The sequence below is a fragment of the Rhinatrema bivittatum genome, chromosome 3, assembly GCF_901001135.1.
Source record: "Rhinatrema bivittatum chromosome 3, aRhiBiv1.1, whole genome shotgun sequence".
In the NCBI taxonomy this organism is placed as follows: domain Eukaryota; kingdom Metazoa; phylum Chordata; class Amphibia; order Gymnophiona; family Rhinatrematidae; genus Rhinatrema; species Rhinatrema bivittatum.
This window is the reverse complement of record NC_042617.1, coordinates 176718543-176731493: the sequence shown is the minus strand read 5'-3', so window position 1 is coordinate 176731493 and position 12951 is coordinate 176718543. Positions and strand designations below refer to the sequence as shown.

Here is a 12951-nt window from a genome sequence, read left to right as displayed (position 1 = left end):
AGGCAAGATTCCCCTTGGCTAAATCCATGATGGCTTTGTCCCATTAAACTATGTCTATCTATATGTTCAGCAATTTTGTTCTTTATGATAGTTTCTACCATTTTGACTGGCACAGACATCAGACTCACTGGTCTGTAGTATCCTGGATCACCCCTTGACCCTTTTTTAAAAATTGGAGTTATATTGGCAACTCTCCAGTCTTCAGGTACCAGGGATAATTTTAATGATAAGTTTACAAATTTCCAATAGCAAGTCTGCAATTTCATTTTTCAGTTCTTTCAGCACTCGGGGATGTATTTCATCTAGTCCAGGCGATCTGCTACTCTTTAGTTTGTCAATTTGCCCTAGTACATCTTCCAGGTTCACTGAGATTTATTTCAGGTCCTCAGTCTGCATCATCACCTTTAAATATTATTTCTTGCATTGATAATCTGTCTTGCATCTTCCTCAGTGAAGACTGAAGCAGAGAATTCATTTAGTCTCTCTGCTATGGTTTTTGTCATCCCTAAGTGCCCCTTTTACCCCTTGATCATCTAACGGTTCAGCTGACTCCTTTGAAGACTTCTTACTTTGAATATACCCATAAAAATCTTTATTATGAGTTTTTGCTTCCATGGCAAACTTCTTTTCAAATTCTCTCTTTGCCTTCCTTATCAATATTTTCCATCTAACTTGCCACTGCTTATGCTGTTTTCTGTTTTTTCATTCGTATCCCTTTTCCATTTTTTTTAAGATGTTCTTTTAGCTATTACATCCTCTCTCCCCTCACCTTCGGAGGTGAAAGATGCTGGAATAGCTCAGAACTTACATAATAGACAAATCGGCCTGAACAATATTTACTCTACATTTATAACAGAGTACAGATTCTAAGTGAAATCCAAATATTTCTTTTTAAGATATGATAGAGTGATGTGTAAAGCTTTGTATATGTACTAAGGGTTAGCTGTAGGGCCTTGCTAGTTTTGTGGAACTGATCCAACAAATGATTCCAAAGTTCTAGCATAACACAAACTCTAGGACAGAGGTTCCCAAACCTGTCCTGGAGGCCCCCCAGCCATTCAGGTTTTTGGGATATCCACACTGAATATGCATGAGATTAACAAGAGATTAGCATGTCTCATGCATATTCAGTGTGGTTATTCTGAAAACCTGAATGGCTGAGGGTCCTCCAGGACAGGTTTGGGAACCACTAGTCTAAGTAGTCCATATTCAGTCATGGGCTGAATAGGAAAGTAGTTGGAAGATCTGGCTTATTTAGATGGGATATTCAACATTATGGGGTAGATTTTCAAATAGCGCGAATTGGCCTACTTTTGCTGGCGCATCAGGCGCAAGCAAAAGTAAGCTGGATTTTAGTAGATACGCGCGGAGCCGCGCGTATCTGCTAAAAACCTGGATCGGCGCGCGCAAGGCTATTGATTTTGTATAGCCGGCGTGCGCCGAAGCCGCGCAGCCTACCCCCATTCCCTCCGAGGCCACTCCGAAATCGGAGCGGCCTCGGAGGGAACGGGGGTAGGCTGTCAATCCTAGCCAGATATGCTGAAAGTCTGCGTTATCTGGATAACTTAGCCAGATAATTCCTCTCTGCCCCAGAATGTTCCTGACATAGCCAGATAAGTTTTCAGCCAGCTAAAAATGTATCCGGCTATTTTCAAATCCCAGTATATTCTGTCTGGCTATATGCCACACCAAGCCAGACAGGCACGCTGAATATGGACCTCTAAATCCTTCATTTTCTCTTGAACAATGGCAGTTTCTCTCCATGTATCATATTTTTCAGTCACTAGTATGGACTTGAAATATTTGGACTTGAACAAGGACATCAACAATTTAGTCAGAACTCTTAGCTATGGCTGCAGAACCCTTTGCATGTGCTTCCTACCTCATGGGAGAGGAAGATTTTAGTGATATGGAATCAGGACAGCAAGAATGATCAGAGACAGAGAAGAATGTATATTTTTGTTGCACAACACAAAAAAAATATATACTGCATCTAAGTGTAGCCGGAAACCCTGTTTGGGTTGTTGACTTCATCCGGGGAGCTACTGTTGCCAGGGCTCATCTGCTGGGGGAGAAGATGCACTTCCGGAGCCCTAGGCACAGTCAGGGAAAGCTCCACTGCTTCAAGCCACTGAACTCTGGGGTGCCAGGAAGGTGCAGGTGAGACCACAAAACTCGCAGCAAAAAGAAGCACCAAAAAAAAAAATAATAATTTGCCAGCAAACAGTAGCAACTCCACTCATGATCCATCCACTGCTGGTAAGGAGGAAAATTTAAAATAACATTCAACAAAAAAAAGTTTAATTGAAAAATAAGGTCCAAAGCAAGAATGGAGTAGATAAGAAATAACAAAAAAAATATCAGTGTCAAAGCTAAGGATGTGCCACAGTGGGTGCCACAGTGGATCCAAAGACAAAGACAAACCTTTTCCATTGCAAAATAATCAGCAGAACCAAGGGTCACGATTTAAAACTCCAGGGAGGAAGACTCAGAACCAATGTCAGGAAGTATTTCTTCACGGAGAGGGTGGTGGATACCTGGAATGCCCTTCCGAAGGAAATGGTGAAGACCAAAACTGTGAAGGATTTCAAAGGGGCGTGGGATAAATACTGTGGATCCATAAAGTCTAGAGGATGTGAATGAAGACAAGAGGCATGGGGGTGGCTTGAGGGAATGTTGGCCACTACCTGGAGATGAAGATCCTTATTCAATAATGCGACTCCAACATTGCTCTATGCTTCAACGGCAAGAAGAAATGTGGAAAAAAGGATTTGCAACCACATAAAAGCAGGGGAGTAGCTTGCTTGTTATGGCGGTTACTACCCCAAACCAAACAAATATCTGATACTTCACTTTCAACGCAAATCCAGCATAGCTCTCTGCTTCAACAGCAGGGGAGGAAATTTTGTCAATTCACGCATATCCAGCATAGCCCTCTGCTTCAACGGCAGGGGAGCAAGTCTGATATTTCACTTTCAAAGCAAAGCCAGCATAGCTCTCTTCTTCAACGGCAGGGGAGGAAGTTTGACAATTCACGCATATCCAGCATAGCCCTCTGCTTCAACGGCAGGGGAGCAAGACTGATACTTCACTTTCAATGCATAGCCAGCATGGCTCTCTGCTTCAACAGCAGGGGGGAATGAAGAAAGGTGGATCTATATTCAGGCAACAATCAACAAGGATTGAATTATATAGTCTGAATAAATAGATAAGCATGGGTGTAGCTTGCTTATTGCGGTGATTAATACCCCTAACTAAATTAAGCTATTTCACTTCGATGTAGGTCCAACACTGCTCTCTACATTAATGGTGGGGGTGGAAGGGAAATAGAAAAAAAAAAAAAGGTTACTAAGAGCCAAGAGAAACAGATAAGTATGTGAAAGAAAAAAAGTGCGAAAGCTTGCTGGGCAGACTGATTGGGCCGTTTGGTCTTCTTCTGCCATCATTTCTATGTTTCTATGTTTCTATAAGCCTTAATTGTGGCCATGCCACTTGCCGCGATGCCTTGGCAGCCCGAGGTTACTTGGCACACAATTCAATATATATCTGTCGCCCTCAGTACAACTCTTCGGGTATGGCATCAATAGCAATTATTGCTGAAGGGGAAGGAACAATTTACTCCCTTAACTTATCTCTTCGAAAATGCTATTTTCCCCCCAGTCTTCACGGACTACCGTGTTCCAGAGATGGGCTGATGCAGGGATCAAGCGCATAGACCACATACAAGTGCAAGGTTCTTTGATGCCGGTCGATGATATGTGTTCTCGCTACCATTTGGGGGGACAGTGGATTTTTTGGCATTTGCCAAAATTCATCACTTTGTTCACCAGGCTACATTAAGCCTCTCTGGATCACTATTTGAAAATTATTGTATGAATGCACATTCCATACGGGGTATCATATCAAAAATTTACACTTTGTTGCTTGGTAAGATCTCGGGACTCACCCGGCAACAACAGGTTTGGACTGGTGACTTCGATCACACCCTGGATGAGGCGGAATGGGACCAAATTTTTACCTCAGCTCATAAATGTTCTGTCTCGGTAAGTCTGCAGGAAAATTGTTACAAGATGCTGTATAGGTAGCATTATGCGCCTGTGACCCTGCATCGTTTCATGCCCACTATTTCTGAGACTTGCTGGCGGCAGTGTGGTGGGGTTAGGTATTTACTATCACATGTGGTGGCAATGTCCGAAGTTGAGTAATTTTTGGCCGGCAATATTTAAGCGGCTCTCCTCAATTCTTAAGTAACCCCTAGATGTTAAACCTTGGCATGCTTTGCTGACGCTACCTCTAGAGACACTGAATAAAACCACACAAAGTCTTACACAACAGGTGTTTATTGCAGCTAGGATTGAACTTGCCACGCACTGGAAAAAAGGCTATGCCCAGCTTAGCTAAAGTTTTACATAGAATACATGGTTACTATCAACTAGAACGCCTCACGGCGGTTCAACAAGATCGCATGAAACTGTTCCTGGCCACGTGAGGACCAACCATGGTTTTGTACGAGATTGTAGTCACAGGTTTATTTTACCGGTGACTGCTTCTCTTTGCTCTATAGGTGTTGAGCTGGTTTCTTCTCACTTCTGTCTAGTAGTGTGACCATACTGTACATTGATTTGTCATCTGCCTTGATACTGACAATGGTTTTTGAGTTCTGGATACTGTTTTTGACTACTGTCTCTGCTCACTGTTTTTGTGATTATTACCCGATGTCAGAGGGGGAGGGGTGGGAGAGGAAGGGGATTAATTATAAGATGTTAAAGTAAATCTGTAATAGTGTACATGCATATATGGTTTGCTGTCATACTTGGTATATTGTTAATGCTTCCTTCCGCAGGAGAGCCAGCGCTCCGAGGTGAGCACCCGCTCTCCTGTGCGCACGATTTGTATGCAAATGAGGGCCCGTGGTAAAAAGAGGCACTAGGGACCCTAGCGCCTCTTTTTTGACAGGAGCGGCGGCTGTCAGCTACACATTTTGCTTTCTGGATCACTTGGGAATATGCATTTGCATGTTGCGGGCGCTATTAGGTTTGGGGGGGGTTGGCTGCGCGTTTTCGACGCGCTATTACCCCTTACTGTATAAGGGGTAAAGCTTGAGTGTCGAAAACGCGCGGCAAACCCGGGCTAACAATGCGCTCCACCAGAGCGCACTGTACTGTATAGGCCCAACACTATGTTAAATGGCAATTGTTGTAATATTTTACTTACTGGAAAACCTTAATAAAACTTTTTAAATAAAATATATATATATATATATATGTCAAGAAAATCATAGTCTCTTTGTCCATTTCATTCATCCTAGTCGGTCTCCTCCCTGCTGCTGCACCACCATCCATACTTAACAACCCTTCCCCTTGAAGGGTATGGTAACTAGAAAGCAGCTCCAGCATACACTGGGCAGAAGATGGAAAAATCCTCAAGTTCAAAAACAGACGCCAGTATCCACACTGGTCTAGAAAATAAATCCCAGAGTAAAGTCCAAAACTATCATCGTCTTTCAAATTCTCTTCGCCCTTGCCTTTGACTTGCAGTTTGGGCAAAAAAGATCAATTACCCAGCCCAACCGGACACAAGGGGAAAGGCCTCCCTTCCAGACTGATCAAAATCCTCAAACCTTTGTAGCAATCCACATAAGGCTGGAGCTTCCATTAGGCAAACTAGGCTGTCACCAAGAGCGCCAAAAGTTTTGGGGATGGAAAAATCCCACTAGCATGAGGCCCAGAGGGGGTAAAGCCAATACTGCCAAAGAAGGGAGTGCGATACTGGAGCTGCCACCAATAGGTAAGTTGGGGGTGAGGGATGCATGGCTGAAAGTTCACCCAGGGCGCCAAATACTCATGCACTGGCCCTGAATCCACAGCAAACTCCTTCTCTTCCTGACTGATCAAAAAATCCTCAATGGGTGAGGCTATGACCTTCAGCAAAAATCCCACTCCAACTTCTTTCTCTTCAACCTTCCCCATTTGTCTCTCTCCTTCTCTCTGAATTCTGAGCATGTTCCAGGAGGATTTATAATCCACTGAAGCCTCCCACATTGAGGTGGGGTTAAAGCTATGGGAGGATGCCAAATATGCAAAAATCTCCTCCCACTGCCCATGCTGGAGAAATATATATTTAGTGACCCTTCTTTGCTGCTTATGTGACCCTGGCCTGTTTTTCTGCAATCAACTGCAACATAACTAAACAAGACTCAGTGAATTTCTTGCATATGAGTATATTTATCTTTTCTAGAAGTATATGCTGCATAGCATTATACTGTCCTTTATTTCCAGCATTATCATATGATTTTGCACTTACTGTAGTCAACTATGCAGTCATTGCCTAGAGATAATCCAGCAATATACAACGCAGGAAATAAAAGTTGCATATCTGTGACTGGGGTTTTCTGTGGACAGCAGCACAAAACAGCCACACCTGCTAGGGTGATGGCGCCAATGACGGACCAATGAACTCTTCCTTAGCTCCGAAGTCTCTAGAAGAATCTTTGGAGCCTGCGCAGTAGTGCCTACCGCCTGTTACCACTTAAATCTAGTTTGTGTTAAAAGCTGAAAAGAATACACTTAAAATCTTATCCTAATTTTGAGAGAATTAGATATCAACTATTGGGAGGGAGGGAGGGAATGTGTGGCTGTTTTGTGTTGCTGTCCATGGAGAACTCCAATCACAGGTATGCAACTTTGCTTTCTCTGTGGACACGCCAAAACAGCCCCCATTCTGGAACTGAAAAGGTAGCCCTTTCGTCTTGTGGATACTTCATATTTTAGTCCCTGGGCTGTTTAAAACAGCTCCTCCCAGATTATCAATAGGTTCTGACTGGGAGGATATGTAATAATGAGTAAGAAATGTATTAAAAGAAGACCAAGTAGCTGCTTTGCAAATTTCAGAGGGGCTGACACCATTCAAGTATGCCAAAGAAGCAGCCTTTGCTCTTAACATGTACTGTAATCTCTGAATTCAGAGATGTAGATTACATTTGGTAGCAAAATGTGATACATCTTGCAATCCATTTGGAGAGAGTCTGCTTTGAAACTGCTTTCCCTAATATTATAGGGGCATAGGACACAAACAGTTGTGAACTTTTTTTTTTATAGATTTCTTTCTTTGTAAACTAATAATCTTCTACAGTACAATGTATGAAGCGATTGATCTTTCTTTGTTTTATGATGGGAGTGGGTAGAACACCAACAGTTCAATTGTCTGATTAATATGAAACTGAGATAGTACTTTAGGCTGGAATTGTGGGTTGGTTTGAAAACACAAGCTAGAAAATATTGAGTGTAAGGCTGGTGTGTGACCAATACCTGTAATTCACTTATTCTTCTTGCTGAGGTTATAGCTATTAGAAACAATACCTTCTACGTTAAGTGTTGTAGACTGCTTGATTGGATTGGTTCAAATGGAGGTTTCCTAAGGGAAGATAATACTATGGATAGATCTCATTGTGGTGTAGGTCTCTTCAGAGGTGGTTTTAACTTATAAAGATCCTTCTTAAATCTGGAAATATGTAGATGTAATGCTAATGATCTATCATTATAAGGCATGTGAAAAGTTGATATCGTGCTGTTGAATGTATATGTGCGCACTTAGGGGTATATATTATGCGCGTACCTGAGAATCCCCGCTCCTGCATGCGCTGAGCCTATTTTGCATAGGCCCTGTGATGCGCGCAAACCCCGGGACATGCGTATGTCCCGGGGCTTGAAAAAAGGAGCGGGGCGGGGCCAGAGTCTCCAGGCACAACGGCCATTTGCCGCTGTGCCCAGGATCGCGGGTCGGCCGGTGCGCGCAACCTACACCTGCCCAGAGGCAGGCGCAACTTATAAGATAAAGCTAAGGGGCTTTTTTTAGGTAGGGCTGGGGGGCGGGTTAGATAGGGGAAGGTGGGGGCGATGGAAGGAAAGTTCCCTGGAGGGAACTTTTTTTTTTTTTTTTTTGGGGGGGGGGGGGGGGGGAGTTTTGTGCGCACTGGGTTGTGAGCACAAATGTACACCCGCGCATACCTCTTAAAATCCGGCCCTTAGCCAGATAAGTCAACCAGGCTAAGTCTCGACCTGCTCTATGGGTCATCTAAACTTAGACATAAACTTATGCAGCTAACTCGTTTTGCCGCCGATCCATCCAGTACACTCCTACTTTTTGTGCGTGTAACTTTTGGTCGTTTAAGGGACTCATATGAATAAGCAGAGGCCGCTGAACATAGGCACTTATATAGCGGCCAGCTGCATAAGTCCTGCTTATCCAGCTAAATAGCGCTGAACACACTTTGAATATTGGGCCTTAGAAGTCTAAAAAATAAGATGAGAGACTTAGAACGCATAGCAATGAATGGGGAGGTAGATGTACAGTAATTGGCATCTCAGAGACCTGGTGGAAGGAGAATAACCAATGGGACACTGATACCAGGGTACAAATAACTCAATGATAGGATGGATCAAATTGGTGGAGGGGTGGTAATACATATTAAAGAGGGTATTGAATCAAACAGGATAAAAGTTTTGCAAGAAACAAAATGCACTTGGCAGGGAAAAAAAAAAGGTATTGTTCCTAATCTTGAACCAGTGTTCAGGGCTGGTGTCTTGTGCACAGAACCACAGGCTGGCTCAAATAGATCTTATTTCCTATGGTAGATAGCCTGCTGTATGGCCCCACCTCTGAAGATCTGGAAGTAGAACTTTGTCTCCAGTTGTGTTATGTGCTGTCTCTGAAGAAGATCTATTGTGAAATGACCCGGTCTGAATAACTGCTCTGGAAGTAAGCCACTGTAAGTTACCTGTTAAGTTTACCTGAAATGCATAAGTCAGAAACTGTTATTTTGTCACGATTCCTAAATAAAACCAATTTTGAGGTGCAATATCAGTGTGAGTGTGCCACAAGGGGCCTTCAGTCTGACAATATGCAGAGAACTCCTTAGTCTGCCTTCAGGCCAGAGGAAAAGTGTGCAGACAAATTATTGAATGTTGTTTTTTTCTGCTTCTATAAGCTACAACTCTTGTATCCATTTTGTTTTCAGACTCAAAGGGATCTAGCCCTGGTTTGAAGCTATTGGACCTAGCAGGGTTTATTGAAGAAATAAAGTGGAATATGCAGAAGGTCCAGACTCTTTTTCATAGAATGAGTACCTCTGCCCCTACTGAAGCCAATACTAGAGCCATTCTAGCTAGGCATGATCTGACTCCAGACTCCATGCTGGAATTGGTGCCAGAGAAGTGCTTTAACCGGCACTCCTGACAAGCTGGACCCTGTGCCTGAAGAACTGTTGAAAGAACTGAAAAATTAAATTGCAGACATACTATTAGTAATTTGTAAAGTATCTTTAGAATCATTTATGGTACCTGAAGATGGGAGAGTTGCCAACGTAATGTCAATTTTTAAAAAGGTTTCCAGGAGTGATCCAGGAAACTAAACTACAGCCCAGTGAGCCTGACATCAGTGCCGAGCAAAATGGTAGAAACCATCATAAAGAACAAAATTACTAAACATATTGATAGTCATAATTTAATGGGACAAAGCCAATATAGATTTAGCCAAGATAAGCCTTGCCTCACCAATCTGCAACCTTTTTTTGAAGATGTAAATAAACATGTAGATAAAGATGAGCCAGTTAATATAGTGTATCTGCATTTCCAGAAAGCGTCTGACAAAAGTCCCTCATGAGAAACTTCTGAGGAGATGGGATAGGAGGCAATATCCTATTGAGGATTCAGAAGTGGTTAAAAGAAAACAGAAAGTAGGGCTAATGGTCAATTTCTCAATGAAGAACAGTAAATAGTAGAGTGCCCCAGGGATCTGTTCAGGGACCACTGCTTTTTAACATATTTATAAATGACCTGGAAATGGGACCAATGAGTGAGGTGATCAAATTTGTAAATGAACCAAAATTATTCAAAGTTATTAAATCACAAGAGAATTGTAAAAAATTGCAAGAGTACCTTATAAGACTGGGAGACTGGGCATGCAAATGGCAGATGACATTTAATGTGGACAAGTACAAAGTGAAGCATATAGGGAAGAGCAATCTATATTATAGCTACATAATGCTAGGATGTTAGGAGTCACCACTTCAGGAAAAGGATCTAGGCATCACTGTGGATAACATGTTGAAATCCTCTGCTCAGTGTGCAGTGGTAGCCAAGTAAACAAATAGAATACTAGGAATTATTGGCAAAGAAATGGAGAATAAAACAGAGAATATCATAATATCTCTGTATTGTTCCATGGTGCAACTACATCTTGAGTATTATGTGCAATTCTAGTCACCATATCTCAAACAAGATATAGCAAAATTAGAAAAGGTACAGAGAAGGGTGACTAAAATGATAAATGGCATGGAATGATTCATCTATTAGGAAAGGGTAAAAATGTTAGGGCTCTTCAGCTTGGTGAAGAGACAGTTGAGGGGAGGGAGATATGATAGAGATCTATAAAATATTGAACAGAATAGAACAGATAAACTCTTTCAAAAAGTACAAAGAGTCGGGGACATTCAATGAGGTTACTAAGCAGTATATTTAAAACAAATGCGAGAAAATATTTATTTATTCAACATAATTAAGTTCTAGAATTCATTGCCAGAGGATGTGATGAAAGATGTTAGTGTAGTTGGGTTTAAAATAGATTTGAACAAGTTCCTGGAGAGAAAGTTCATATTTATTTATTTTATTTTATTTACGGTTTTTTGTATACCGTCATTCGTGGAACACATCACGACGGTTTACATCATATAAAATCATAAAAGCAAATCAACATAAAATAATATTTAAAATACATTAATGTTTCCAATATCAAATAAAATAAATTAATAAAACAAAATAAGAGAACAATAAAATTGCATTTCCTCATACTAGCTATTCCTTTTCTCAAGGTGATCAGTATAGGCCTGCTCGAAGAGCCATGTCTTTAAAGCTTTCTTAAAAGCTTTAAACTCCGATTCTAGACGTAATTCGAGCGGCATTGTGTTCCAGATACATGGACCAGCAATTGAGATGGACCTATCTCGGACAAGTTTAAGATGGGCTGAGTTTACAGATGGAATTTGCAGCAGTCCTTTGTTCGCTGATCTCAACGATCTTTGTGGAGTATGTAGACGAATTAAAAAGTTCATATATAGCTTTATGCAAGATACAGCATAACCCATTATTAAAGTGAATGGGTAAATCCACCTGTTATCCCTAGGATAAGCAGTGTGGGATCTATTTACCTTTTGGAATCCTGCCAAGTGCTTGTGACCCTGATTGGCCACTGTGGATACAGGATACTGGGCTCGATGGCCCTTTGGTCTGACCCAATATGGCAAATCTTATGTTATCCCTATGAAAGACACACTCCCTCCAGATCGTATACGAACTGAGGCCCTGGGATATTCAGGCAGTTAACAGAAGAAAATAAATTCTTAAGCAGAAAGGAAACCAAATACCAAGGAAGGAAGAATGGAAAAAAAATCCCTTCTCCAAATAAAAGGTTTCCAACAAACATGGCAAAAATAAGGGAAAATACCCTGTCATCTTAACTTCACCCAGGTTTCAATCCCAGAGACCCAAGATTCTTTCCCTAGAAAATAGACCCATACTGGAACAGAAAGCTGCTCCAGAAAGGGGTGACTAAAAGATCCACAAACTAAGATGGTGGCAAGTGGTTTAGAAGCTCACCATCTCAGACTGCCTCATGGGGGAGCTACAACCCACATTAATACTTTTCCTGTTTCTCTCTATAAATTGCTACTGCCTCATCAGTAACCATATCACATGTCTTTATACCATTTTCTTTTGGAGGAAAAAAAATCATCTGAGCAGGGTGCTGCATCAGTGTCAGGGAACTGGATTAGCGTCCCCCCTCTGTTGTTCAGCTTCTTCTTCCTTCAAATCAGGGTCTCCTACACTGTGATTGAAAAAATATGAGAGAACTTCCCTACTGAAAGTAAGTGGATGAACAATATTTTTAAAGTCACAATACATGCCATCCCTTATCGAAAGGGACCGTTGGCGACCTTTCTCCAGACTATCTGGCCCCCTTGACCTTGCCTGAGAATTTGTAGACCCTGAAACAAGAGATACTTCCTTCAGTCTGCAATTGGTAAGGGCAGCAGCGTTTATTTTGTGCCTTCCTCCTTTCCCTTGCCAGGGACCCACACCCCTACTGAAAAATAAAATAACAGGCTGCTTACTGACAGCTTCCTTCTACCTACAGTGGCTCCAGCATTGTCCCCTGTGAACAAGAATTGTTGGGTTTACTCCTTGGCAACTTTAGCCTCAAGACAATGCTGTCCTTCTCCTGCTGTTCCCCATTGCTAGTCATAAGGATCCCATGGCAACAGGACTTTCAGATCACAGAAAGACGAGAAGGAGCATTCTCATCAGGTTACACTGCTAAACACACAAAATCCTATCAGCTATCCTACTACATAACCCCTAATACTTAAGGTATGTACTTCCTTCTTTTTTTCTAGAAGAAATATGTGTGTGTTGTGTGTGTGTGTGTGTGTGTGTACACATGGGTTCTCCTGAGCCTGGCAAGTGCAGAACAAATAATACAAGGGAGCAGAAAGGTAAGAGGTACGCAGTTGCTGAAAGGATGAGGGAAGAGGAATAAATATTCCCAGACGGGGGAAATTCAAACTATTTGGCAGGCCAGCATGCTGCTACTACACATCTCGGTTTTATTGCCCCTTGAAATGCGGAATCAACCAATCAGATTGTCTCATTTGGACCTTTCTGGTGAATAAAGCTGAAAGGGATAAAGAGAACTCAGAAATTAGGTTAAGTCACCGGAGGTGGCCTCCTTCTTTTAGTTCAGCACATATTAGGAATCCTTGTTGTGGAGGCATCGTTAGGGAGTTTCAGCCATTGCTCAGGGTGCAAATGTACCAGATTCCCTTAGGGAGCTGCAGCTTGTGGCCCCTGATCAAGGATTGTCACTGCCACAACGGATCTATGGTATGAGAGGGGGAGA

The 12951-nt window shown here is 42.1% G+C and overlaps 1 protein-coding gene across 1 annotated transcript in view; it reads left to right on the top strand.

Annotated features, from left to right (window-relative positions):
- The first annotated feature begins 12321 nt into the window (after nt 1–12321).
- C3H1orf100 (chromosome 3 C1orf100 homolog) overlaps nt 12322–12951 on the top strand; it is a 42954-nt gene continuing 42324 nt past the window's right edge. The window contains exon 1 of the mRNA XM_029596954.1: nt 12322–12422. The gene's annotated coding sequence lies outside the window, so the exon portion shown is untranslated. The remainder of the gene's footprint in view (nt 12423–12951) is intronic.